This window comes from Kogia breviceps, chromosome 4 (assembly GCF_026419965.1).
Source record: "Kogia breviceps isolate mKogBre1 chromosome 4, mKogBre1 haplotype 1, whole genome shotgun sequence".
NCBI lineage: Eukaryota > Metazoa > Chordata > Mammalia > Artiodactyla > Physeteridae > Kogia > Kogia breviceps.
Window position 1 is genome coordinate 44,471,835 of NC_081313.1, and position 27,608 is coordinate 44,499,442.

At 39.4% G+C, this 27,608-nt stretch overlaps 1 long non-coding RNA gene across 1 annotated transcript in view; it reads left to right on the forward strand.

Moving 5' to 3' along the window:
- LOC136793999 (uncharacterized) overlaps nucleotides 1-27,608 on the forward strand; it is a 176,868-nt gene that overhangs the window by 75,772 nt on the left and 73,488 nt on the right. The window contains exon 3 of the long non-coding RNA XR_010840146.1: nucleotides 6,820-6,968. This is a non-coding gene — a long non-coding RNA (uncharacterized lncRNA). The remainder of the gene's footprint in view (nucleotides 1-6,819; nucleotides 6,969-27,608) is intronic.

A 27,608-nucleotide genomic window follows, 5' to 3' on the forward strand; every position in this document is an offset into this window, starting at 1 on the left:
GTTTTATAACAATTCTGGTTTAATCTACAATCTTTAAAAATTCTTCTTTCCTGAAGAAATAGGAAGTCAGCCTTTCCTTGTTTCAGGATTTTCTTTGGCCTGGAAATGTCTATAGGATAATAAATACATTCACTATTATTTAATCATAATCAACTAGTTAATTAGTGATTATATGTAACAATCATTAATGTTTATTTGGCATTTACTGTGGATTAAACATTGTGCTAAGCCTGTCCTCATGCATATTATCAGTTGGCATATGGATCACATACCTAAAATGTGACATAACATGAAAGGTAGTATGGACAAAGTAAGTCTTGTAGACAATGCAGTGTAGGGACTGTGGAGTTAGACACACTGGGTTTGAATTTTGATTCACTGACTTATTAACCTGGCAAGTTTAATCTCTCCTAGCCTTGATTTTATAAATGTAAGTTAAGGAAAGTAAGACCTATAATAGAGGGTGGCAGTGAGAATCTAAGAGCATTTATGGAGATCTTAGAGATAGTAAGGCTCAAAAGCCTGGGATCTATAAATACCATCACAGATGAGACCAGAAGAAGTCGTGTAGGAGGGGTTCACTGAGCAGGAGGGATAAAGAAACAAAGAAGTTGTAGGAAGCCAGCCTTTGAGTGAAGAATGATATTTCTATGAGAGTAGAAGAGGAGGAAAGGCACATGGATTAGAGTATGTACCTGGTCAGAGAGGGGGGAAATTTATTGCTTGTTGAGAGCCAAATATGAGTCAGGCACTGGGCAAAGTACTTTGTGCATATTATCTTTAATCTTCACTGCAAGTCAACAACAGGGGAAATAAGTGCTCCGTTTTTTCAGGTGAGAAGTTGAATCTGAGGAACTTCAAGTATGTTTCTTAAGATGACACAGGTGGTAAAAGGTAGCTCCTGGATTGCAACCCATTCTCTCAGGTTCCTAAGTTTTCCACTGAAGCAGGGCAGTGCCATGATCATTAACTTGCACTGTGGAGCCCCACTTTTGCGGCACATTCAGCTCATTCTAGTTTTAGTCCTGAGAGTGGAGGTGCGGGCGTGCTGTTGTGGTGGTGTTGGAGTAGGGTTGGAACTGAGCTTGTCCTGAAGCGTTTCCAACCGAATATTCTTCCAGGCCATTGTCCCTCTGCAGAGGAAGGCGAGGGAGCAAGCACTGCACTGCCCTCCCACCCTGCAGGGACCTGCCTATGCCGGGGCCGGGGGCTCGCCCATTCTTGCTCCACAGCGCTGTGGAGTCTGTAGGCAAACCTGAAGGAGAGAGTGAGCCGCTGTGCCCTTCACTCATGCCTTCATTTGTCTTAGATCCCATAACAGAAAATGGTGGGCTCCATATGGAAACAAATGAGATCAGATCTGGCCAGAAATTTAAGATATCTGTCAATGGAGAAAAGAAGCAAATATTTATCTCACGTTGTGTGCTACATGAAATTCACATATGACATACGTGGTCTCATTGAATCCTCACAATAAGCTTGGGAGGTGCACATTATCATTGCTTGTATGATATCAAACAGCTTTCTCCAGGTCACACAGACAACACATTTCAGAACTGGGTCTTATATTTAGGATGATTTAACAGCAAAGATTGAACTGGCACAAAAATATGAGGATTTAAATGAAAATGTGTATGTGCTGAGAATATAAATAATGCAGATAAGTTACAATAAATTGTATTCCTCATTTTCTATCCACGGATTGATGCTGTTTATTTCATTCTATGGTGTTCCTGCAGTAGAAAAAAGATATCACAAAGGATTTTTTCAAATAAATCTTCATCTTTTCATCTCAAAAACTAGAACTTCTGGTGATGTTTTGTATATTGGGTTTGGCTTCTTTTAGCAGTGCAAATGGTGTCTGTTGATCAATGGCAAACTATACATGTGAATGAGCTATGCCCTCTAAGGCTCCAACACTCTTTGGAAAAGAAGAGATAGAAACCATTCTGTCTTCTAAGTCTAAGAAAACATGGGATGCATCTGAGGCTTAAGGATGTAAAGGTGATCTACATCTTTCATGTACCCTTAGCTGCTTAATAGAGCTGTTCAAAATATAAGTGTTTAAAAATATATATATATTTAAAATATTTATATATAAAAAATATAAATATATATCAATGCTACTAGCATATTTGATGTTGCCTATAATCCACTTTGAAATACTTCATGACTGACATTGTGATATATATAATGGTTAGTTTCAATCTGCTCCCTGGTGTGGTTAGTACCCCTTGTTGGAAATACATATTTCATGGTATATTAGTTTCCTAAGACTATTGTAACAAATTGCCACACACAGGCTTAAAACAGAAGAAAATTATTCTCTTACAGTCCTGGAAGCTAGAAGACCAAAACTGAGGTGTCAGCAAGGCTGATTGCTTCTGGAGGCTCTGAGAGAGAATATACTCCATTCCTCCCTACTGGCTTCTAGTGGTTGCCCACAATCCTTGACATTCTTTGGCTTCTAGATGCATCAGTCTAATCTCTGCCTCAGTCTTCACAAAGTGTTCTTGTCTCTGTATGTGGTTGTCTCCAAATTTCCCTCTTCTTATAAGGGTACCAGTCCTTATAAGTTGGCTCTAATCCAATATGACCCCATCTTAACTTGATTATATCTGCAAAGGTCCTATTTCCAAATAAAGTCACATTCACAAATTTCTGGTGGACATGAATTTTGAAGGGACACTCTCCAACCCAGTACATGATTTATTAGTTAACATGTAATTAGAAGATTCTGCTCCATGGTTAGCTATCATAAGAAATTCAGCTGCCCAACGAATGTCAGTTTGTAAAGTGGCATAGAAAATATTAGAAATAGGTTTCCATTCATGAAATCAGTGGTGTTTGGATATGTGGACTGGCTAGAAATATTAAAGAAACAATCCTCATTCTTGCATGGATGAGGCATAAAAATGTAGGGAGCCATGTAGTCTGTGCCCTTCAGCATGGTACCAAGGCTTATCTCTGACAATCTCCAGTTAGCTTGCTGATTCAGAGTGCTTATTTGCCTGAATTTAGCTAAATCCTGCCTCTAAAATACTGTTGCATTTGTTTTGGGGAACTTTTCATACAGGATGTAGTCCAAGCACCTAAAAGCTTAGAAACCTGGAACTATATAATGCTTATAGTACTGGTTGTATGATACTTTTTGTGACTGCTTGATGATAAATGTTTGTATAGCAGAATTCAGCTTGAGACTTGCTATCATACATGGTAGCAAGGTTGAAGGAAGGAGACCAGAACACTCACATACCTCTTACTGTAGGACATACCTCCCCAAAAGAACCTCATAATTATGAACAGCAAAATTGGCTTAGGTTAATTCACAGCTCATATCCACCAACATTTTTCTATAATTGCAAATCTTCTAGTCTCTTTCGGACTGCCATTCTCACCTTCTTTTTCAAAATTTTTTTAAAGTATGTAGATTTACAATACTAGTTTCAAGTGGACATTTAATTCTTATTAAACAATATAACCCAGTGTTTAGATAATTATGCCAATATTAGAAACGCTCTATCATTGAAGATTTTCAATAAGAAAATAGATTCGGCAAAACTTGAACTCTTCGCCTGGGATTTTCCCATGTCCCTTGCCATGCCCAGCAGTGGCAAATTGGCTCCCATGTCTCTGGCTGACTCAGTGTCTCTGGAATTCCCTCCTTCATGCATTCCATGGGAGCCTCTGTTCGGTGGCGTTTAGTACATGGTGCCAGGCATCTGTTGTTTTGGCTTGAGTTTAATCTGAATCTTTGTTGTTTGACTAGGTTTTGTATTTCTGAGGGAATTTCTTTTTTTTTTTTTATCATAAATCACCAGCTCTGCTAAGCAGCATGTGAGGCTGTTGGGAGTGAGAGTTTAATGTATTGTTACGACTGGAAATAAAACTTGAAAAATTCTTCAAAAGTGCACATCATCTGGATTTTTCAAAAGTAATTCTTTTGGGGCTTCCCTGGTGGCGCAGTGGTTGAGAATCCGCCTGCCGATGCAGGGGTCACGGGTTCGTGCCCTGGTCCGGGAAGATCCCACATGCCGCGGAGCAACTGAGCCCGTGAGCCATGGCCGCTGGGCCTGCGCGTCCGGAGCCTGTGCTCCGCAATGGGAGAGGCCACAGCAGTGAGAGGCCCGCATACCACAAAAAAAAAAAAAAAAAAAAAAAGTAATTCTTTTGGAAAAAAAAAGATCTGCTGTATGATTTCCTCATGCTATTTTTCTTTCATGCATTTCAACAAATAAGCAAACATGCAAACAAAGTAATGGAACCATGGCATTTCTCCTTGGTTGAGGTCCAGACCATTGACCCCCACTGATCTGTGCTTCAGTGAAGAAGTTGTGACAGTGGCAGGCAGGAGTCGTGAAATAAATGAAACAGTTGAGCAGACCGTGGGAATAAACGACTTGCCCATGTGGATCTCTGCTTTTCTTTCTACCCTAATCTCTTTGTCCTCATTCATCCTAATGAAAGGATGCTGGAGGAGAGAACTACAGGGATGGAAAACCCCTGAGAGAAGACAGTACTAAATACAAAGCCAAAATGTGACACTGGTTCTGAAAAGTGATAGTTGCTTGTTTGTGCTGAATAAATTCTGAGTACATCTGTGAATATGCTATTGTGTATCAGGTTCCCCAAGAGTAAATATGCCCAGACTCAGGGATTATGTCACCTGATCAATACCAGTGATAAACCAATCAGCACCATGCTTATGGGGAGTGGGGGGATGGGTGCGGGGAAATGTAGACCCAAGTAACCGTGGTGATAGCGAAGGCTGTTTTAAGGGTTGACGCTGTCAGATTAATCGACCTGTCAGTTTTAAGTAGCTGATAATATTTTAAGGGAGTTTTTTCAAGTTGAACATAATTCTCATATTTCACAGGCCACACCTTTGGAACAGGTACCTCATTTCTTATATATAGCAGCTTCTTTCTCTGTCCCTCCCGTAAGAAGACTAATCGTTAACTGTTGAACACTTGGTTCCTGGGTGACGGTTCATTCCTTATATTATAAAATCTAAGGCAGTAAATGCATGCCATCCTTTATTCACTTCCAAAGATTTTGTTGGTGATTTGGTACGTGGACCTGATGGCTCGTTTGCTTAGTTCCTTAGTAAACATTGAATGAGAACCTACAGGACAATAAATATGAACGTAAATAAATATGTGGGGAAAAGAAAAATGAACAGGGATTAAGAGAGCTACCACTGATGTTTATTTACTGCCTTCTGTAGCCCAGCACTCACTTTTTAAAATATATAACTTAAAAAAAAATTAATTTATTTATTTATTTTTGGCTACATTGGGTCTTTGTTGCTGCACGTGGGGCTTTCTCTAGTTGCGGCGAGCCGGGGCTGCTCTTCGTTGCGGTGCGCGGGCTTCTCATTGAAGTGGCTTCTCTTGCTGAGGAGCTCGGGCTCTAGGCGCGCAGGTTTCAGTAGTTGTGGCTTGTGGGCTCTAGAGCGCAGGCTCCGTAGTTGTGGCGCACGGGCTTAGTTGCTCTGCGGCGTGTGGGATCTTCCTGGACCAGGGCTCGAACCCGTTTCCCCTGCATTGGCAGGCAGATTCTTAACCACTGAGCCGCGAGGGAAGTCCCCCAGCACTCATTTTTTTAAAAATACTTTTTTATGATTAAAAAATGTACATGGATAAAATAGACAACTGGTGGGAACATACTGTATAGAACAGGGAACTCTACCTAAGGCACTGTGGTAACCTAAAATGGGAGGGAAGTCCAAAAGGGAGGGGATATCTGTATGTGTATGGCTGATTCATTTTTGTTGTACAGTGGAAGCTAACACACACTGTAAGACAACCATACCCCAATAAAAATTAATAAAAAAATAAAAGGAAAATAAATGTTAAAACAAAACAAAACAAAAATGTGCATAGATATAACAGTCAAATCATTCCTCAAGGCTTATAATGCAAAACACCAGCCCCTGTCTCACCTAACCCATCTCAGTTCTCATCTCCTGCAGGAAACCACTTTTAATCCTTTAATCTTCTGGTATTTGCCTCCATAGTTTTGCATAATGCTATACACTGTACTGCTATTTATTTATTTGTCACATTTAGATATTGCCTATGAACATTCTACAATGGAAGACAATGGTTTAACTTCTTTAAATACCTCCTCTCACCCCAAACACATACTTCTACTTTCTCTGTTTTTATAATCTAAATTATAATTTTTGGTCAGATTAATATTCAGTCTATACATTGCTAGGTTTACATAAACATTATTCATAGTTAAGCCAGTTAGACACCTGGGTATGTGGGGAACAGAATGTTTCCAGGGTATCACTCTATTTACAAAGACTTTCAATCAGTGTTGTTTTCACCCCACCAACACTCACTTGCAAAGTTCCTCCTGCCTCCAAAGCCTGAGCCTTCGGAGATCCTGAAGTGCAAATGAACCTTAGTAGTGACTTTATGTGCTGAAGCGTTTCCCTGTTTGCTGGTCTGGCTAATCAGTTACCACAAATCAGTCCATTGCTTTCTATACACATGTTCTTTTTTTTCTCTCTCTCTCTTATCTCTTTTCCCTTGCTTTCTTTACACTTATCAGTTTAAGATGTTTTTGTTTATCATGAAATTTTAATGTGTTTCTGGAATAAACCATATATGTTTCAATCTGCTTTGTTTAACTAAAGTTTCAAATACTCTTTTAAAAGTCTAGCTAATAATTCTCCATGAGATTATTAACCTCATTTTATAGATATATAAAACAAGGATGGGAGAAGTTAAATAATTTGCCTAAGGTTGTACAAATAGTAAATGATAATTTCACTTACTAACAAAAATCTTGTTCTTTTCTTTCCAGCACATTGCCTTTTACTGTGAGACACAGTTCCTGTTTTAAGGACCTTACAGTTTTTGCAGGGAGATAAGACAAGTGCATGGCCATTAGAATACAATGCATGAAATGTCAATAACAAGAAAAATGGCATGGTGTGCAGTGGAAATTCAGAGGTAAGAGAAATGTTTTGCTGCCCATTTCTTTGTGTCTGAAACCCCATTTGGAATTGGAATATATGTTTTGTAGTACTGTATGGACATTTCTTCATACAGAAATCTTAATTCGATGGGATTTAACCTCTATTCTTTGGTCATTTGGGATTCCACGGAGTCTTCAGAGTGAAGTAGACAGTTAATTTGTATCTTCACGTAATAACTATTCTTAAGATGATATTTTAGGAAGAAAAGGCAGATTTTTGACTCACTAAATATTTGTGAGTGTACTTGATATTAAAAGCATTCAAGAGAGAATTTTTACATCTATTTATTTTTGCTATTGATATTGTACAATCCTTTTTTTTAAGCTTTCTTTGTTTTCTTCTTTGAATTTTATAGATTTAGGTTTTATGTCTATGATCCATTTTTAAAATATATTTTTATTGTGGTAAAATGTATATAACACAATCTTTCACCTTGTTAAATCTAAAGTGTGTGGACAGCCCTAAATGAAGACGATGGGTTATAAATTTATCCACATCTGTCCAGACCTGAATTGATTTTTTTTTGCCAGTTTGAACTATGATCACCTTATGCCACTTGTGCTCTGTGGCTCCAAAGCACTGTCTACAGAGTGTCCCAGGAGGCAAGATCCCATAGAGAGATGGTGCATAGTTTCTGGAGCCAACTGGGTTGTTTTCTTCCAGTCTCTTCACTAGCTGCTGTTTGACCTTGGGAAATTTCACTGACCTGCTCTCTCTCTCTCTCTCTGTATCAAATTTCTCATCTGTAAAATGGGGATAATGACTGAATCTAGCTCACAGTATTGTTAGGAGAATTATTTGACTTATTGGATACAACAAATGTGATGCACTTACAAAAGTATCTGGTACATGGAAAAGACTATATCATCAACCATTCTCCTTCTAGGATCCTTGTGAAGAAGCAGTCTCTGAGAGCAACGTTTGCTTCAGGGGCTGTTTTGTTTGCTATGGTGGAAGCTTCTTCAATCACATGTTTATTATTTTATTTTTCAACCTTATTTTTTAACATCTTTATTGGAGTATAATTGCTTTACAATGGTGTGTTAGTTTCTAATTTATAACAAAGTGAATCAGTTATATATATACATATGTTCCCATATCTCTTCCCTCTTGCATCTCCCTCCCTCCCACCCTCCCTATCCCACCCCTCTAGGTGGTCACAAACCACCTAGCTGATCTCCCTGTGCTATGCAGCTGCTTCCCACTACCTATCTATTTTACATTTGGTAGTGTATATATGTCCATGCTACTCTCTCACTGTGTCACAGCTTACTCTTCCCCCTCCCCATATCCTCAAGTCCATTCTCTAGTAGGTCTGTGTCTTTATTCCTGTCTTACCCCTAGGTTCTTCATGACCTTTTAAAAAATTTTTTCTTAGATTCCATATATATGTGTTAGCATACGGTATTTGTTTTTCTCTTTCTGACCTACTTCTCTCTGTATGACAGCCTCTAGGTCCATCCACCTCACTACAAATAACTCAATTTCATTTCTTTTTATGGCTGAGTAATATTCCATTGTATATATGTGCCACATCTTCTTTATCCATTCATCTGATGATGGACACTTAGGTTGCTTCCATCTCCTGGTTATTGTAAATAGAGCTACAATGGACATTTTGGTACATGACTCTTTTTGAATTATGGTTTTCTCAGGGTATATGCCCAGTAGTGGGATTGCTGGGTCCTATGGTAGTTCTATTTGTAGTTTTTTAAGGAACCTCCATACTGTTCTCCATAGTGGCTGTGTCAGTTGACATTCCCACCAACAGTGCAAGAGTGTTCCCTTTTCTCCACACCCTCTCCAGCATTTATTGTTTCTAGATTTTTTGATGATGGCCATTCTGACCGGTGTGAGATGATATCCCATTGTAGTTTTGATTTGCATTTCTCTAATGATTAATGATGTTGATCATTCTTTCATGTGTTTGTTGGCAATCTGTATATCTTCCTTGGAGAAATGTCTATTTAGGTCTTCTGCCCATTTTTGGATTGGGTTTTTTGTTTTATTAATGTTGAGCTGCATGAGCTGCTTGTAAATTTTGGAGATAAATCCTTTGTCAGTTGCTTCATTTGCAACTATTTTCTCCCATTCTGAGGGTTTTTTGTTGTTGTTGTTGTCTTGTTTATGGTTTCCTTTGCTGTGCAAAAGCTTTTAAGTTTCATTAGGTCCCATCTGTTTATTTTTGTTTTTGTTTCCATTTCTCTAGGAGGTGGGTCAAAAAGGACCTTGCTTGTGATTTATGTCATAGAGTGTTCTGCCTATGTTTTCCTCTAAGAGTTTGATAGTGTCTGGCCTTACATTTAGGTCTTTAATGCATTTTGAGTTTATTTTTGTGTATGGTGTTAGGGAGTGTTCTAATTTCATTCTTTTACATGTAGCTGTCCAGTTTTCCCAGCACCACTTATTGAAGAGTCTGTCTTTTCTCCACTGTATATTCTTGCCTCCTTTATCAAAGATAAGGTGACCATATGTGCATGAGTTTATCTCTGGGCTTTCTGTCCTGTTCCACTGATCTATATTTCTGTTTTTGTGCCAGTACCATCCTGTCTTGATTACTATAGCTTTGTAGTATAGTCTGAAGTCAGGGAGCCTGATTCTTCCAGCTCTGTTTTTCTTTCTCAAGATTGCTTTGGCTATTCGGGGTCTTTTGTGTTTCCATACAAATTGTGAAATTTTTTGTTTTAGTTCTGTAAAAAATGCCAGTGGTAGTTTGATAGGGATTGCATTGAATCTGTAGATTGCTTTGGGTAGTAGAGTCATTTTCACAATGTTGATTCTTCCAATCCAAGAACATGGTATATCTCTCCATCTATTTGTATCATCTTTAATTTCTTTCATCAGTGTCTTATAATGTTCTGCATACAGGTCTTTTGTCTCTTTAGGTAGGTTTATTCTTAGATATTTTATTCTTTTTGTTGCAGTGGTAAATGGGAGTGTTTTCTTAATTTCCCTCTCAGATTTTTCATCATTAGTGTATAGGAATGCAAGAGATTTCTGTGCATTAATTTTGTATCATGCTACTGTACCAAAGTCATTGATTTGCTCTAGTAATTTTCTGGTAGTGTCTTTAGGATTCTCTACGTATAGTATCATGTCATCTGCAAGCAGTGAGTTTTACTTCTTCTTTTCCAATTTGGATTCCTTTTGTTTCTTTTTCTTCTCTGATTGCTGTGGCTAAAACTTCCAAAACTATGTTGAATAATAGCGGTGAGAGTGGGCAACCTTGTCTTGTTCCTGATCTTAATGGAAATGGTTTCAGTTTTTCACCATTGAGGACGATGTTGGCTTTGGGTTTGCCATATATGGCCTTTATTATGTTGAGGAAAGTTCCCTCTGTGCCCACTTTCTGGAGGGTTTTTATCATAAATGGGTGTTGAATTTTGTCAAAAGCTTTCTCTGCATCTATTGAGGTGATCATATGGTTTTTCTGTATTTTTCAACCATTTGTTGAGTGCCTAATATGTGTCAGACACACTGCCTGGTGCTCAGGATATAAGGGAGAACAAAATCAGACATGCCACTGCTTTCATGGAATCCTCAGCATAATGGGAGAGATGGTCACAAATCAACTAATTATACAAATTACAACTTGATAAGTGCTAGGAAAGACAGGCTACATAGCTCTTTGTTACATTTGTATATGCAGAGTTTAACCCTGAGAGAGCAAAACTGTGTGTTTCTTTTTTAAATTTTATTTTTATTGAAGTATAGTTGCTTTACAATGTTGTGTTAATTTCTGCTGTACAGCAAAATGATTCAATTATAATTCAATTATACATATACATTTTTAATATTCTTTTCCATTATGGTTTATCACAGGATATTGAATATATTTCCCTGTGCTCTGCAGTAGGACCCTGTTGTTTATCCATTCTCTATCTAATAGTTTACATCTGCTAATCGCAAACTCCCAATTCATCCCTCTCCCTCCCCCCACCCCCTTGGCAACCACAAGCCTGTTCTCCATGTCTGTGAGTCTGTGTGTGTTTCTTGAATAATCCAAGAAGAGCTCTGATGCAAAAGAAGGGAAGGGCTGTTCTGTGCAGAAACTGAGAACATCCTGAGAAACTAATTAAAACCTTCCTTTTTGATTACACCCTGGAGAATGGAAATAGCTTCCTCTCTTGCCTTTCCTTGACACAACTTGCTCAGGAGGAATGCAAAGGATGGGTGGGATCTTTCCCAACGTGAGAGTGAAAGGAAGCAACATACCAAAGAGATGACGGCGTAAGAGGCACTGCAGCTGCTGATTCCACCTCCACCCTGTGGGTCAGCCACTTTGCAATATTTCAGAGGTGAAGGCAACTTACAGGAAAGAAAAAAAAATGCATTTAACAACTTCCTTGTCTGGAGGTCTGGATATGGGTGGAGCACATTTTACAGCTGCATTTATGGCAGAAATATACACGGCTTTACAGACATCTGTGCCTGGGATTCCCAGAGCCCAAGTGTGCATCTATACATGAAGCACCCTCAGTTTTTCAGGGCAATTGTCAAGAAACTTGAATATTGAAGTCATTTGAAAAGAACACTGGTTCATTTCTTGGGTACTCCTAATGCCAGTTTCCCCAGAAAGCAATAGATGGGAATTACACCCAGAACCCCCTCTACCTTTCTTTATTACCAGTGCTCAAAAGGGTAGTGTCCTTCTGGACATAATTGTTAACCTCAGAAAAATACATTCTCTTTTAGTATATTGTAGCACATGAGGAAAAATTGGGTTTAAATATGAGCAAGGACACGGTATTATATACCAATGGCCAAGAAACAAAATGTTAGTATTTTGCTCCCATTTGACCTGTGTGTGTGTGTGTGTGTGTGTGTGTGTGTGTCCGTGTGTGTATGTATGTGTCTCTCCATTATCTATCTAACTTCACCTTGTTCACTTTCTCTTCCTTCAAGCTGTTACATTTCATGTGGTTGGTTGATGGCTCTCCATTCTGCATGTAAAACAATTAAGTGATTATTTCCTGTGCATCTACTTTGAGTTAGACAGGAATGTCTTTGAACTCATGAAGATCATAGTCTACAAGTAAAGGCAGATGTGAAACATGTAATTAAAAGTAAGATGAGTGTCAAGAAAAGAGATATATAGAATACTCTGGAATCATATATCAACAGTAATAGTAATAACAGCTAAGATCAAGTCAGTGCTTACTCTGTACCCAGACACTGCTGTAAGTGTAGGTACTATTAACTTTAATTCCCATATCCCACCTCTATTATCACTATTTCCATTTTATAGATGAGGAAACTAGAGCCAAGAGGGATTAATCGCTTATGTACTTTTCAAAGGTTGCCCAGAAAGAAAGGGGTGGACTGGGATTTGAACCCATGTAGTTTGGCTTCTGTGTTCTATGCCCAAGTACACGTTCCTAAGGAAGAGAATTGACCCTAATCCTCTTTGAGGAAGTGTACTGAAGTTTGGAAACGTTTTAATGATTTGTTGCTATTGTTGTTTGTTTATTAGAGTACCCCTTTAATAAAATAAATGAGGGCAAGTATTTTTCTCTGTAAGTATTAAGATAGATTGGAAATAAAAATAAAATGCCCCTAGATGTAATATAGTAGGATCCTTGGGGGCAGGGGGCCAGATATTAGGAAAGAATAGTGAAATTCAAGTAAACTGCAGAGTTTAGTAGTGGTCATGTACTAATGTCAGTTTCAATGTTGGTGACAAATGTACCATAGTAACGTAAGACAGTGACAGTAGGGGAAAATGGGTGAGGGGTATATGGGGACTCTGTACTACCTTTGCAGCTTCTCTCTAAATCTGAAAATATTCTGAAATAAAAAGTTTACTTAATGAAAAAATAAAATAAAATGCCCATTAGTCTGGCCAACCCCCAGCAAGACTTCATTAGCTTCAAACTGACCAGTTCTCTAGGAGAGAGGTGGCTCCTCTCTGGTGTCCTTCCTGTACGACATAGGCAGGGCGGCATCTTCAGCGTTGCACAGGGCATCTGTGCCCACTTGTTGCCAGGCCTCTTTCTGGCCAGGCCAGGCACTGTCTTCATTAGAGCTGTGCCATCCTCTGTAGCCTGGGTATCTTTTCCTTCCTGGCCATTTGTGTCTTCTATTCCTTGCCCTGATTCCATCCAACAAAATAGTACCTTAACTTTGTTCTGTTAGGTCTTCATGTAGCATGTCCTAAATCAAATACTGATGTCTGGTCATCCATTTGGGTCGGGTTCACATTCCCATTCGTGGAGGCTGGCAGTCTGAAGCCTGGGGGACCAGAAAGTGGATGACTCCTATGGAAGGTGAGCCCCCCCGAGGAGACTTGTCTGCCCTACCCATGCAGCACCCGTTGTTTTTGATCTTTTATTATTGTCACGTGGAGTTTGACAACTTCCCATCTCTGCCATACTGCAAATAGCCATCTAGCTAAGGAATCAATACAATAAGCTTCAGTTCAGGGATGTGCAAAATAGTAAGAACAATTTTGAGTTAAGTGATACGAGAAATCTTCATAAAGTCCCAATGATTCTGCCACCTAAATATTTCTCAAATGTATCTCCTCCTGTATCAGTCAGAGTCCAACCAGAAGAAAAAACTCTCCAGATATCTTAAAAGAGAGGTTTTATACAGCAAATCCGTTATACACTTGGTGGAAGAGATGAGAAGCCAAATAGGAGACAAAGCAGCAACTCAGATGTTAGCCACAGCAGGAAGCCACAATCAACCCTGGGCTGGAGGGACAAAAGGAGGAAGTGGGGTTCCCAGAGCCCAGGGCGGGATCCTTGGGCAGAAGCCAGAATTAGGGCCTGTGCGCGTGCCAAGGAGGAGATGCAGCAGCTGCTGGAGGTGTCACCTGAGACCCACAGAGGGAGGGTGAGATACCCTGGATTTTCCTTTCCTCCTGCTTCCCGATCTCCTGACAGTAACTACCAGTGGCCCAAGCTAATTGGAAAGCAGCCGACATAGAAGGCTAGTAAGCACAGCCCAGAGAGATTAGCCCTCCTTCTTTACAGCACGGGGACACTGCCACTGCCTAGGCTGAGGCCTCCACTCTCTCTACCTTGTACCATTATAGAATCCTCATAATCGTTCTCTTGACTCAGTAACTGCAGTTTCCCTCCGTTTCATCCTCTACATGTCAGGTAGTGATGTTGCTAAAATACAAATATATGCAATATATGCGTTAAGCTCCTGTTTAAACCCTTAGCTGACTCTCTGCTGACTACAGGCTCAGCCTAAGCTTCTTAGCAGGGTAAACAGGGCCTCGCTCCTGCCCGCCTCTCTAGCCTTATCTTCCACAACTCCCAGTATGGCACAGCTTCAGCGCACTGAAGACTCCAGGGGATGCAGGGTGGTGTGGGCTACTTAAGTGTTTGCTTTGTGGATCTCAGAAGAGGCTCCCTGGCCCAGGTGTCAAGGTTGTCATGGGGAGATGGTGGGAACGGCAGTCATAGGTGGCACTATCAAGAGGCTTCTAGGGCCACCATGAGGGCTCCTGGAGAATAGGAGAGGGCTTGTAGAGAGAGCCTGTGAGAGCACGTAAGACTCTCCATAGATGCACCTGGGAGACAGATGGGAGGAGAAATGGAAGGGCCTTGAAGGGATATCAGCTAATGGGGGCATGCATGAGTCAGTGAGATTTGAGTGCTTAATAATGAAATCCATCAAGTTGGTTAAGTTTGAGGAAACTGAGATTATGTTTGAATGAGAATAAAGTTCAATGTCCAAATATGTTTCTCAGAGCATTGTTACTAAAATTACTCGATAAGTCAAAATGTCGCTAGCAGAATGAATGAATATGAGGGACTCACTTCTGATAGGCACTAGAAGCTATTTATCTGTCATGGGGCCTTGATTAAAATGAAGAAGGCAATTAACATACATGAGCCTCTTAGGGAATAATCAAGTTTTAGAAGATATGGTTAGGACAAATAGAAGGTAGAAAGCATGAATCTGGGACATCTGACCAAGTTTCAATGAAGTTTCCATACCTTCTAGATTTTTAGAAATATCTTGTCACACCATACATATATATCAATCTTCTTTGTATTCCCCTATAGTCTTACTGTAATGTGAACCTCCCTTATTGTGAAGTTAAAAGGTAACACTACTCTTCAACGCCAAAAGAAACCACACATTTATTTAGCAAACATAAATGGGCCAAGCATTGAGCTGGACAGATTATATAACGTATTTCATTTTGTTATAAATTTTTGTGTGACAGATGAGGGAAATGAGACTCAGAGAGGTTAAATGACTTGCCCAAGCTTGTGTCACTAGTAGAGGCATTGGTATTTAAGCCTAGGTCTCCTTCTACTACCCCACATTTTTTATCTGCTAGTAAGCAACCCTCATGATGGAGTGCAAGTAAGAATAACTTAGTATTGAATTTAGTTTTCTCACCAAGAACATGAAGATAACATTTGAGTTTATTTCCAAATAGGATCCCTAAAATCCTATGTGCAGATTTCTGAAAAATATGGAATTCATTTTGAGGGTTTATTTTCCTATCGAATTATAAAGACCACCCTACATCTCTCAAAATCCAGTCATTACGATGGCATCCTTGATACGTCCAGCCTTTGGACTAATATATTTATTATCTTATCATTTTGAGTTTTCAGTATGAAACACTGATTAATATCTTTGTTGCGTGTTGGGAGAAATCATTGGAAAGCAGGTTCTGAGAGGGAGGTAAGTGTTTAGGGCATCCGTTAGTAGTGCTCTTGGGAATCAGCCCTGCGGAAGAGAGGGCAAATAAGCAGAATTCACCACCAGCATTCACCACAATGACAAATGTAATTCTTAATAAATCTGTGTGTATACAATAAATGTATATATGTGCTGATATACAACACATGGTAAAATATCTAAATATATACAATATAGAAACAAATGTTTGTATAATTATAAAATATGTATTTATTGTAACTACCTGGATCAGGATGAAAGCTGGACTTAAAAGAATTAATAAATTGGGCAATGTAGTGCCTACAGATTGAAAGTGTGGAGTCCAAGAGGGAACAGAGGCTCAGGACTTCTTGAAGCTCTCACACTTCTTACCACTGTAGGATGTATTGTTGCTGTGCCAGTAATAAGAATGCATTGGTGTGTTGAATGATAGTGTCCTATGTACACAGAATGGTATTAGGCTTATTGTCTTTGTTTTTACACATTTGCTGATTCTAAAGACTAATACATTATGAGTGGAAACAGAAAAAAATATAAAATCAACATGTGGTAAGAACTTTTTGTAAAAAAAATGAACATTAATTCCTCAGAAATTGCAATGGCCCTACCTCTATGTACTTAGTCAACTTCTTCCTGTTTTAGCCATTCGCATCTGAGAAGACAGATATCTAACCACAGACAGTAAATCCCCATACATCCAAGGGGAAAAGAAGGAGAGGCTAATGTAGCTGTCCCTTTTAGTGCACAGATGGTGCACAGACGCTTACAAGACTCTGCCAGGCTATCTCTTCCTTCCGTGCATGCCTGCTTCGGACTCAACAGTCTAAATCCAGAGAACTAAGGCTCTCCGTGGCTCCTTGAAGTACAGGCCCTGATAGTTGGTGCCCAAAGGGTACGGGTAACATACTCACAATGATTGAAAGGACAAGTGCCTTCAATTTGTTCAGGTGGAGCTGCAGTGTGGAGTGCATGCCTAGCATGAGCTTAGCTGCACTTTGAGTTAAGAAATACTGCTGCCTGAGGCAATCTAGAAAACGTTGGCCCTCCTAAAATGACAGTCCCCTTCATTCTTGACATTTTTCTTCCATTAGTCTTTTCCTGTCCTTTTGGACAATGAATTAAGTCTGATTTAGCTATTATCTATATCAGCAAGTCTTAGTCACGCCCCAAAGATGTGGATGAGCCAATATGTTCTTTCTTTAAAAAATTGTTTTATCTATCCATGCATTCATTCATTTGCTCATTCATTTATAGTTCAGTAACTGTTTTGTTTTGTGGTTAGATAGTACAGGTATTTGCTCTAAGGCTGAAGTGCAGAACTGGTATCCTGTACAGTGACTATTGTTTGAAAATATAGAAATGGATATTTAGAGTGATAGAATTCCAGTTAGTCTGATTATCATCATAATGAAATAGCAAGCAGTTAGCTTTCCTTCTATTTATTTTCTTCTTAACTTTCTCTAAATAATGTCACATAATTCAGAAGCCTGACTCTTTCTTGTTTCTTCTTTTTATTGTCTGTAAAGTCATCACTCAGGAGGGTGCCCTAATTCGTTTTCTTTCCATGTGTTTCAACCTTTGTTAAACCTCATATCATCTTGCTCTAATTCCTTTACATAGAATTGTGATTTCATTCCATTTTTCTTGCTTTTATCATTGCCACATACAGGGGGCAAACTTTATCTGGACCCCCCAATATTTCATCAGGGCGTCTGGTTTTCCAGCAGCTTACTTATGAGTGTCAGTGGATTAGATTCCCTTGCTGGTTTGTTTTGTTTTGTGGCCACGAGCAAGTCAAACTCCATTAACCTCAGCTTCTCCATTTGCAAAATGGGATAATAATACTTACCTTCCACACACCTTGGTTGTTGTGAGAATGAAAAAGATAATGTTTGCAAAGTGCTTTGTAAAAACATGGAGACTTTATTCTAAGGAAGGAGCTCAGAGTATTATTATTTTTGTTGTTACTCTTGGTCATGTTCCCACATGGCTTTATTTTGATGGTGTTCTTAACTGCAGTAGAGTTGAATCACAGCGATGAGAGATGGTGAAGTCATAGAAGGTCATCTGGTTCAAATGTATTATAGAATTCTTCCCCTGCAACATGCTCTTTTACTTTAGTCTTGCTATTTTTAAGTCCCAAAGCATCAAACATTACAGGGTCCATTTCTTCCTGCTTGACATCAGAACTCTTCTGAAGACCAGTTTCAATGGCAACTTTTGATCTAAGTATTTTCTTAATGACCCAATTGGAAAAACTTTGAGTCTCTGCCAGGAGGATATTTTTGCCCAGTGTGAGGGTTACAATTATTTTCAGGACCCTTTACTACTTTCCTGGGGGAATGGAGTCACAATCCATTAGCTTTCCTTCTGATGATGTTCTTTACAATGTTTACTCCAAATGTTCAATTTAGAAATTTGCTAACCATTGGTCTAGGGACGAGACCAAACCTTGTTCAGAGATATCTCATTTCAAATACAGTTAAATTGCGTTGAATTCAATATCAGAAGACTAAAAAAAATGTGCTAACTTCAACCTTTTAAGCTGCATGTATTTTGCTTTTGGCAGGTGCATAATCTATCACTGAAGATAGAGAGATTCTAACATCTGATATTACATAACTATTTGTTGAATAAGTGGATCATTCATATTATATATATAATTCATTGTTATTTAATTCAGTAGGATAATAATAGTCCTGGTCTTTTTAGATTTATATATATATTATAAATATATATTAATGTATTATATATGCATATTAAATATTTTTATAGATAGTGTATATATATACATATATAGTCATGAATAAATTGTTTGGAAATATCACCACTTACAACATAAATACAACTGGTATCCTGACAAAGGGACCATCTAGAATGATATACAGACTTTCAAAAGATGTGGAGCATTTACTATTTAGGAGCTGAGGTACATTGGTAAGCCAGACATACTTCTCTTGTAATGCTGATTACTTCAGCCAGTGAGAATTGGTTTTGAAGATACAATGATTCTGTTTTCCCCTTGGCAATTGGTTTTCCATCCTTTTGCTATAGAGAGTAAGGTCTGAGGTTAAATCAATATCCCGAGTAATTCTTTCCTTTTCTTCTACTTATGGTAGTTTAATTAATTACTCTCCATGAAACTGATCCCTTGATTAAAACTAAGCTTTTATTTTATATGCTAATGATTATTGTTTTGAATGCAATTGTGGTGCCCAATCAGAATCAGATTTTAGGTTTAAGTGGAAGGATTTTGTTTTTCATTAATTCCTGGTGAATCCTCAATTCCAGGATTTGAGCAATAATTAGGCTTTCTTAATAAAGAAAGAAGGATATGACTTTTAAGAGAGAACTCCATTCTATTTTCAAGCAGTCAAAAAACTAAAATACATCTTTGAAAAATCTACAAAACTAATGAGACACTCTCTTGTGAGATATTTTGGAAAACTAAGGAGCATAACTTCATGGAAAACTGCTCAAGTTATTACCTGTTGAAATTGGATCAGCAAGCTTGTGACATTTGACATATTTTTATGTGGCATATTTCCAGAGAGTGGGATCATTAGTGGTCAACTTTTGGGATGCTTTGCTCTTTAATCCCTTTGCCTTTAACATGGTAGTAACTGGGTAGTGAGATAGGAGGTGGTGATTAGCTTGCTGAGTCAGTGGGAAGGAGCCCTGTAATACTGAATAATTATTTATTTGATTTGTGGTGTGGTTAACATGCTTAAAATTCTTAACACAGGGCCAGCTGGGTGCCAGATCTAGGAAGAGGAAGCAAAATCACTTTTATATGCTGTGTAGAACATGAAATAGCAAATCTCAGAGTCCAGACTTTGCCATTCTTTGTTTTCAACTTTTTGTTTTTTTTTAAATTTACACCAATCAGTTTAAGCACTTAATTTGTAAATTCCTGGCCCAGGCATATCAAAATATCATTATAAATCACCTTACCTACCATGATCTTTGTTTCAGGTAACAGTGGAACAAAAATCTGGACAAAAATATAAAGGCACAATGACACAACTGTTTTGGAACAAAAACATATCTTTCTTAGTGTCCTTGAACCTATAACACTAATGTGTCATTAATGGATTGAGTTTAGTGGATACCAAATATTCTCTGACATTAGTCTCATCATGCTTTCATTTCCATAAGAGATATTCCAGTTAGGTCAAGCCCAGGGGTCAACTAAGGAGAATATAGAACCCAAAGTTGAAAATCATTAATTTTGTTCCTCTCTGTAATCACCAATTTATTATCATGAGCTTTGGTGCAATGGAAAATTATTACGTCTTTATAGATCTCAGTCATTTAAAATGGGGAGAATTTTGTTTGAATCTTTGAGGTTCTAACTGCATCTCTTTCCTGTCCTTAGCTGCCTTCTTCCAGGTTGGCCACCTCTGATGCCCAAGAGAACAGCAACAAGATAGGATTTGGAGAAACCATGAGGGCCCCTGTTTTTCTGACCCTCATTTCAGGTTGTGGCAGCAAGATAGATAAGAGGAAGTATGAGTTGCAGTGAGATGCAGTGAGAAAGAAAGAATTCATACCATCAGGTGAAAATTACAAAACAATTGAATGATATAACATCTTGCAGGAAGTGTCACCATCACATGGTTTTTTTTGACTCTCATATAATTGGCTAGGAGTCAAATTCAGGTTTAAGGCGTATTTTCTCCATCTCTCCCACTTCACACTATAGATTTTGTTTTTTTATAAAAAATAACCACTCTTTTTCCCAAAGACAGCTAAATGGTATTTCTTTGCCCCTCACTGGGACTTAGCATTGTTTGCAATGGCTGTGGGCAGCTGACTTGCATGAAAGGCAGGTTTCCACATTATATCCCCGTTGGCGTGAACTCAGCACATGGATAGATGAACAGCAGCCCTTGTTCCCAGGCAGAGCTCATTCTCCTGACTTGACTAATATTTACCTAAACTGCTCTCTACCTCTTCCTCCCTCTCAGATTTGTTTTTCTTGTTTTCCCAACCTGGATGCTTTCACCTACAACTCAACTTTCTTAGAACTGCTCTTCGGTCACCTTGTTTAGTTTTCATTTCCACAATTATTATATTTCTTAACTTACGTGCTTCCCTTTGTTCTATAACATGACATTCAACACTGCTCTCCTGCTTTCTGCCAGGATGCCCTTTGCTATTGGTGTGCTTCCCACCTACATAGGTACGTAACAAGCTTCTGTAGCTAAGCTCCTGGCTTTTGATATTTCCCTAACATGTGTAGTTCAGCCTTATTTGGTTTATCGCCGATATATCAACTCCCCCATGACTTCACCTTTCCATTTGCTTCTATGGATGTGAATGTCCTTCAGGAGAAACTGACTTTATTCCCAATAAAGAAGCAATACCTGAAGATTTTATAAAAATGACCTTAGAACATCTCACAAACATTACCACTTTCATCTTTCGTATTATTTCTATTGAAAAACATAGCTGGAAAGCAAGCATTCAATTTTGAGATAGAAAATTATAGTAAAGGGCAATTGCTTACATCCAGTGATTATATAGAAATATATAATCCTGAGAGCTGGCTTAAATATTTTTTAAAAACAAGGGGGGCTTCCCTGGTGGTGCAGTGGTTGGGAGTCCGCCTGCCAATGCAGGCGACGCGGGTTTGTGCCCCGGTCCGGGAAGATCCCACATGCTGCGGAGCGGCTAGGCCTGTGAGCCATGGCCGCTAAGCCTGCACGTCCGGAGCCTGTGCTCCACAATGGGAGAGGCCCCAACAGTGAGAGGCCCACGTACCACAAAAAATTTAATAAATAAATAAATAAATAAATAAATAAAATATAAACAAGGGGTAATATGCCCTTCTATTCTGCACTTTTCTATCTTTTGGAAGAACCATTCCTATAGCACGATCACATCATTTGGATTTATTTCAATAGTACATAAACAATATTTAATACATGCAATGCGCTCTAATTAAGTCTAAGATACAGAGTACATGGTCCTTGTCCTTGAGGAAGTGGGGAGAGAGCCATGAACAGGAAGTCTATAGTAAGTGCTATGATAGAAGAAAAGCAAGTGTCCTGATTCACAAACACACAAGAGGCTTAATCAGACTGGGCTGGTGTGGAGTACATTGTGGAGGAAGCAGCACCGGACTGGAGCCCTACAGAAAGGGGATACACAGCGATAGGGTCACTGCCTCCAGAGAAAACAACACTTGGAGCCATACTCTCTCCATCCCTCACCCAACATTTCCGTGTCCCTTTTCAGTATAAATATAGCTTCCAAAGATCCCATCTTACAAATCATGAATATGCCTTTTCTAGGAGCCATCTGAGTATGGATAGCTCTGTGCATTTATGATATAAAGTAAACAAGATTTCAGGCCTCAAAGAAATGAGTTTAAAGATGATAATAACAAAATGATAGAAATTCTGGTAGTCTGGAAATTGCCACTGGAAATAAATGAAAACCAGAGAATTTAGGAAGTCATTTTCTGGGTTTTGAAGTTGTGTGTGCTTCACTGAGAAGTATATTGTGAAAATTCCTCAGGATGCTTGTTTCCCAATCTTGTGATTAGCCTCCCGAGACAGTCACATGGGCTGATTTCCTCTAAATCAGTATTAGAGAAGCATTTCAGGCAGACCACCTTGAGGTGATAATTGCCTTTCTCAGGAGACACTCACATGTGCTAGGTCCTCTGGGAGGAAATGAATGAATTGCCCATTGTGCATTAAATCTCAGACAAGAAATTTTAAAGGTAAATTTCCAAAGCATTAAGGCTCAGAGTAATCACCGGAGCTGGACAGCTAGCCTTGGGGGGCCCACCCTTCCTAGAATCAGCAAACTCTTCCCTTGTAGAAAATTATATAAACATTTGAAGGTTTCCTTCTGTCCTCAGAATTCTACTTGTCTGCCAAGATTATGGTCATTTGAGCTGGAAGTTTGGCCAGTTACAATCTCTGTTAAGGCATTGGTGGCTGCACTCTTTCCTGTGTTTGCTTATTCATGATCCTGTGATTCTCTGGGTCTTTGGGGTCTTTGGGGTCAAGTGCTGCCTCTGAGAGCTGTCAGCATGGAGGAAAGGAGATGCCTATGTCTTTTCTATCTAAATGGCAGAGTTGCTCTGGAGTTGACCCAGGGTAGCCTCCCTGAGCCTCTCCTCCATCTCAAGTAAAAGCTTTATGTAGATCTTGGTTGAGCAGAAACCCAGAAACCATTATAGGGCATCTTTCTTCATGACAACCCATAAATAGGTCTGCACCATATACAGGATTGGTCACGTGGCCAGTTCTTGTCTTTCCTGCTACCCCACGTGCCACTCCTCATCCCTTACATCTTGACAGAACTTCTAGTGGAGAGGAATACAAAGCTTGGACAGCTTCACTCCCTCCTCACTTCCATTAAAAAGCTATTCTTGGCTCCTTAACACCCTACTGTCATATTGCTTTCAGAAATAAAAAGTATTTTCTTTCTCCAGGAGGCAAATGACTCAGAATTTGTTTTTTCTCTCTACAGTCATTCTCATCTGTTGCAAGTTAGGGTACATTGAGAAACTCTGAGATGGAGTTTAGAGTATGGAATATTTGTTATGGAGTGTCCTTGGGACCAACACTTCTGGAAGGTTGGGAAAGGGAACAGGATTGGGAAGAAGAAGATGTTAAGCTGAGACACAGACCCAACAAAAGCCTTGGTCAACTCCACAGGGATCTCTGGAACTAGAATGGCCCTTCAGATTTGTCCTGAGTTTGACTGAGATGACCATGCCTTTGTATTCCTGTATCAATCAATCATCAGATGTGGGCAACCTCGCATGGGAATAACCTCGAGTGAGAGCTCTCTCTGCAGTTAAGGCAACCCTGAAGGGGCTGACAGCTGATGGCTGTCTGCTGGTGGCATTCCAAATGGCTGGGACAAGAATCTCTTATTGAAGGAATATCTGGATGGATCTGGGTGGTGTCTACCACAGTCTACTCTTTGCTCCATTCAGATTACTTCTCAATATACGTTTAGGAAGCAGCTCTTCAGGATGCTTTTAAACTTTTCTTGGGGTAAACTGAGGACAGGAAATTAGTGGACCAACTATAGCTCAATGCTACAGCTGGTCTCAAGGTCACAACTTATACTCATTGCCTCCCTCCTCCACTATTGATTCTAGATTTTCCTCTCTTTCATCTTCCATCTCTGTCTGTCTCAGTTGCTTACCTGATGGCATAACTGATACCCTCAGCCTTGAGTAGTCTCAGTCCCAGTCACCATGCCCTTCTCAAATCAGGATTTCTGTGCTTGTCCTTTTGCCATTATAGTTGGGAAGGAAGGACCAAGAGATGCCCAACTGGATCACCTGGGTGCCAGACTTATTCCTCCGTGCCCCATTGTGTAATGGCAGCCCTACTACCTGATGACTGGTCAGCTGCCCTGCCAAAACAATGACTTCTCTTCTTGCCAGCTCCTTGTGGCAAGGAACCTTAATGCTTCCTTACCACAAGGAACCTGAATGCCCAAGCTGCAGTCAGAGGTTTTATTACCATTAGCAAAAATGTTCTCTTTTTAAGACTCAGGATCTGTAAACCCACAGAATCCAGAGCTACAGAGAAGGGATGAACAAATTATTCAAGCAGGTCACTGGGAAAGATGAGATGTGGGACCACTTTTTTTCTTATAACCAGGTATTTTTCTTATAACTATGTTTTTTTTCTTATAACCATGTGTTTTTCCTTTTGGGGATATAGTACCATATGAAGGCCTTTGATTCAAAGAGCATACTAGTCCTAGAGGATGACACTCCATCCTGGTAAATCATTGGCACTGAGCTGGAACTTCAGCTGTGCTATCAGAGAGATATTCCAGTGCTCTCTCAGGCTACTAGCTTCTGTGTAGTGAGGTATATGATATGCCCAGAGGATCCTATGATTATGGGCCAACTTTCACATCTGTTTTCTCTATCATGAGCTCCCCTGATGCAATGTTATATGAAATCCCACACCAGTGGATCAGACGCTCCATAAACACTTGGATAGTGCTGCTGGCTAAGCCCCTACTAGCAAGAAAGGCAAACCTAGTGGCAAGTTTGCTTCCTCAAAGGGTGATGTCACAATCGGGAGTCAGTATTGGTCTCTGTTTCTGGCAAGTTGGACATTCATTGGCAGCCATAGCTAAATTAGCCTTGGTAAGGGGAAATCCATGCCTTGGATATATGTATAGCCTTCATTCTGACCACCTCAGCTACTCTGTTCATACACCCAGAATGAACAGAGCTTTGGGAAGGACAGTGACAAAGGCTGGCTGATGTTAACAGGCTGAGTCATTTTGGCTACATGGTTCTTTAGTACTTTCTCTGTGTTGGATGCTGCTGGTGGGTGTGATCATGTGATATACATTTTTATAATTTGTGCATGCTCTCATATTAATTCACATACTTCTACCCTAGATTTTCTTGTCTCTGATCTTCCTATTTTTTTCTTTCCAGGCCCTAATAGCCAAGCAATTTGCTACTGCCATGCGTTCATATATGTATTCCAACTTTGGGCCACTTCTCTTTCTACACTAAGTAGATGGCCACGTACAGAGAAGAGAGACTGCACTATCTCTTGGAGTCCTTGCCAGGATTCTAAATCCTGTATGCTGGGAATGTATATTTTCCTTCTTCCCTTATTAGGCTTGATATATCTCTTGCTTGCTTATGCTGCAACTTAACCTTAAATACAATGTGGTATACTTATATAATGGAATATTGGCCACAAAAGAGAATGAAATTCTGCCATTTGCAGCAACGTAAATGGACCTAGAGAATATTATGCTTAGTGAAATAAGTCAGACAGAGAAAGATAATTACTGTAAGACATGTTCTTCAAGCATTTTTTCCCCAAGGAAGCCTTTGCTGACCAAATTCCCTCTTTTACCACCCTCAATCCCAAGTCTCCTTGCCTAACTCCCTGGCTCATTAAATGCTTTAGTGAGTCCCTACGACACTTTAAACAAGCCTTTATGTAGCTATCTTAGTCCATTTTGACTGCTATAATATTAATACCATAGACAGTGTGGCTTATAAACAACAGAAATTTATTTCTCACAGTTCTGTAGGTTGGAAAGTCTAAGATCAAGGTGCCAGCTGATTCGGTGTCTGGTGAGGGCCCTCTTCCTGGTTCAACAATGGTTGTCTTCTTGCTGTGTCTTCACATGGCTGAAGGGGAAAGGGAGCTCTCTTTGTCCTTTTTTATAAGGGTACTAATCCCATTCTTGAGGGTTCCACTCTTATGACCTAGTTCTCTCCCAAAGTCCCCACCTCCAAATACCATCACATTGGGCATTAGGTTTCAGCATGTGAATTTTTGGGGCGAGAGGAGTACAAACATTCAGTCCATGACATTAACATTCATCACACTGAGGTGTAATTGTGTAGTTACCTGCTTATATTTTTACTTGCACTGTGAATTTCTTGAGGGTTATAACTTTTTATTTTATTTGTTTTTAGTCAAGGACCAGAACCAGTGTGGTACCTTTCATATGTCATATGTATTAAATGAATGAATACATCAAAAATGCACAATTGCATCAGACCATCATTCATGTCATAGTATAAGGCCATAGATCTAGAGTCAAGATATCCAATTTGAGTCTTTATTTGAGTCTTTATAAACAGCTAATAGATGTCACTCAATCTCCTATATCTCAGTTTCACCTTCCATAAACTGTAGAGGTTTCCTTTCTACTTCATATCATTATTATAAAGATAAAGGAAGATAAGATATGTGAAAGAATTTGGGGTAATAAAAGGGCTATACAAATGTCAAGAATTATTACTGTTTATCTCTCTATCACTCTATGGTCACCTCTGACCTCACTGCCTATAAATGTTTCATTTACTATTACAACCCTGTAGTTAATTGCTACAACCCTGTAGCAATTTAGGAGAAATCAAATATTGTAAGTATTTTATAGCTATAAGCATGAGATGGAATATAGTTCAGATGCAAAGGAAGGAGTGATTGGGTGATGATCAGAAGAGCCTCCATTAAAGAGACGAAGTTTGTAAAGGATGAGTCTGTAAAAGAGGGAGTAGATCTGATCCAGGCAGGCAAGGAACTGGAGGGCATCCAGGATGAGCAGAGGCACTGAGGAGTAAGACAGCTGGAGGACTGTAAAGTGTATGAGTAGAACACAGGGTAGAGGGAGCAGAGAAAAAGAAGGCAGCCATATGTGACCCCCAAGTTGTTGTCATGAAGGCATCATTGGACATGCTATATATGAGATCTTCTTCTGAAAAACCTTCCCAGATTCTTCAAGAAGAATTTTTGCTTTTATTATATGGACCTCAGGTATAGGTCTATGGGGCCCCCATCTCATTTGTTGTTTGTTTTTATATCTGTCCTTCAGCCTAGACTTTGGGCCCTTCAGGGCTAGGGATTTTCTGTTCCCTCATGTCTCATAATGGTAACAGGCACACAATACATGTATACGGAGAGAGGGATGAAAAGATGTAATATCTTAGCAATGGTTTTAAGTAAATAAGCAAGTCATCAGGAACGAAAGAGAGAAGACTTTATATCTTAAAGACACAAGTTTAGGGTTAAAAATTACCAGAAGTAGAATCTGTGGACTTGAGTTCATGTTCTCAAAGTGAGGTACTAGCTGTGTGATTTGGACCCATGGAGAACCTTGATAAAGCTTCAGGGGATCAATTACACTTAGCATTCAATGTCATTGCAAGAATGAGACAACTTATGTGTGCTCAAGGACACTGCTTTTTCTATCCTAGACCCAGATAGGATATCCTCCACACTCAAATTCTCATTGCATTAAAAAAAATTAATTGTAGCTTAACCAATGGAGGCAAGAACTAGACTTGACATGGTAAAGATAATGGAATCCGAGAGGTCTTCTCTTAAACTGGAGGCCTCTTGCATGATGGTAGAGCCATGGATACCAAAGCTAAGGCACCTGAGGTTGAGTCCCCACTCTGCCACCTGTTGACTCTATCACTTTG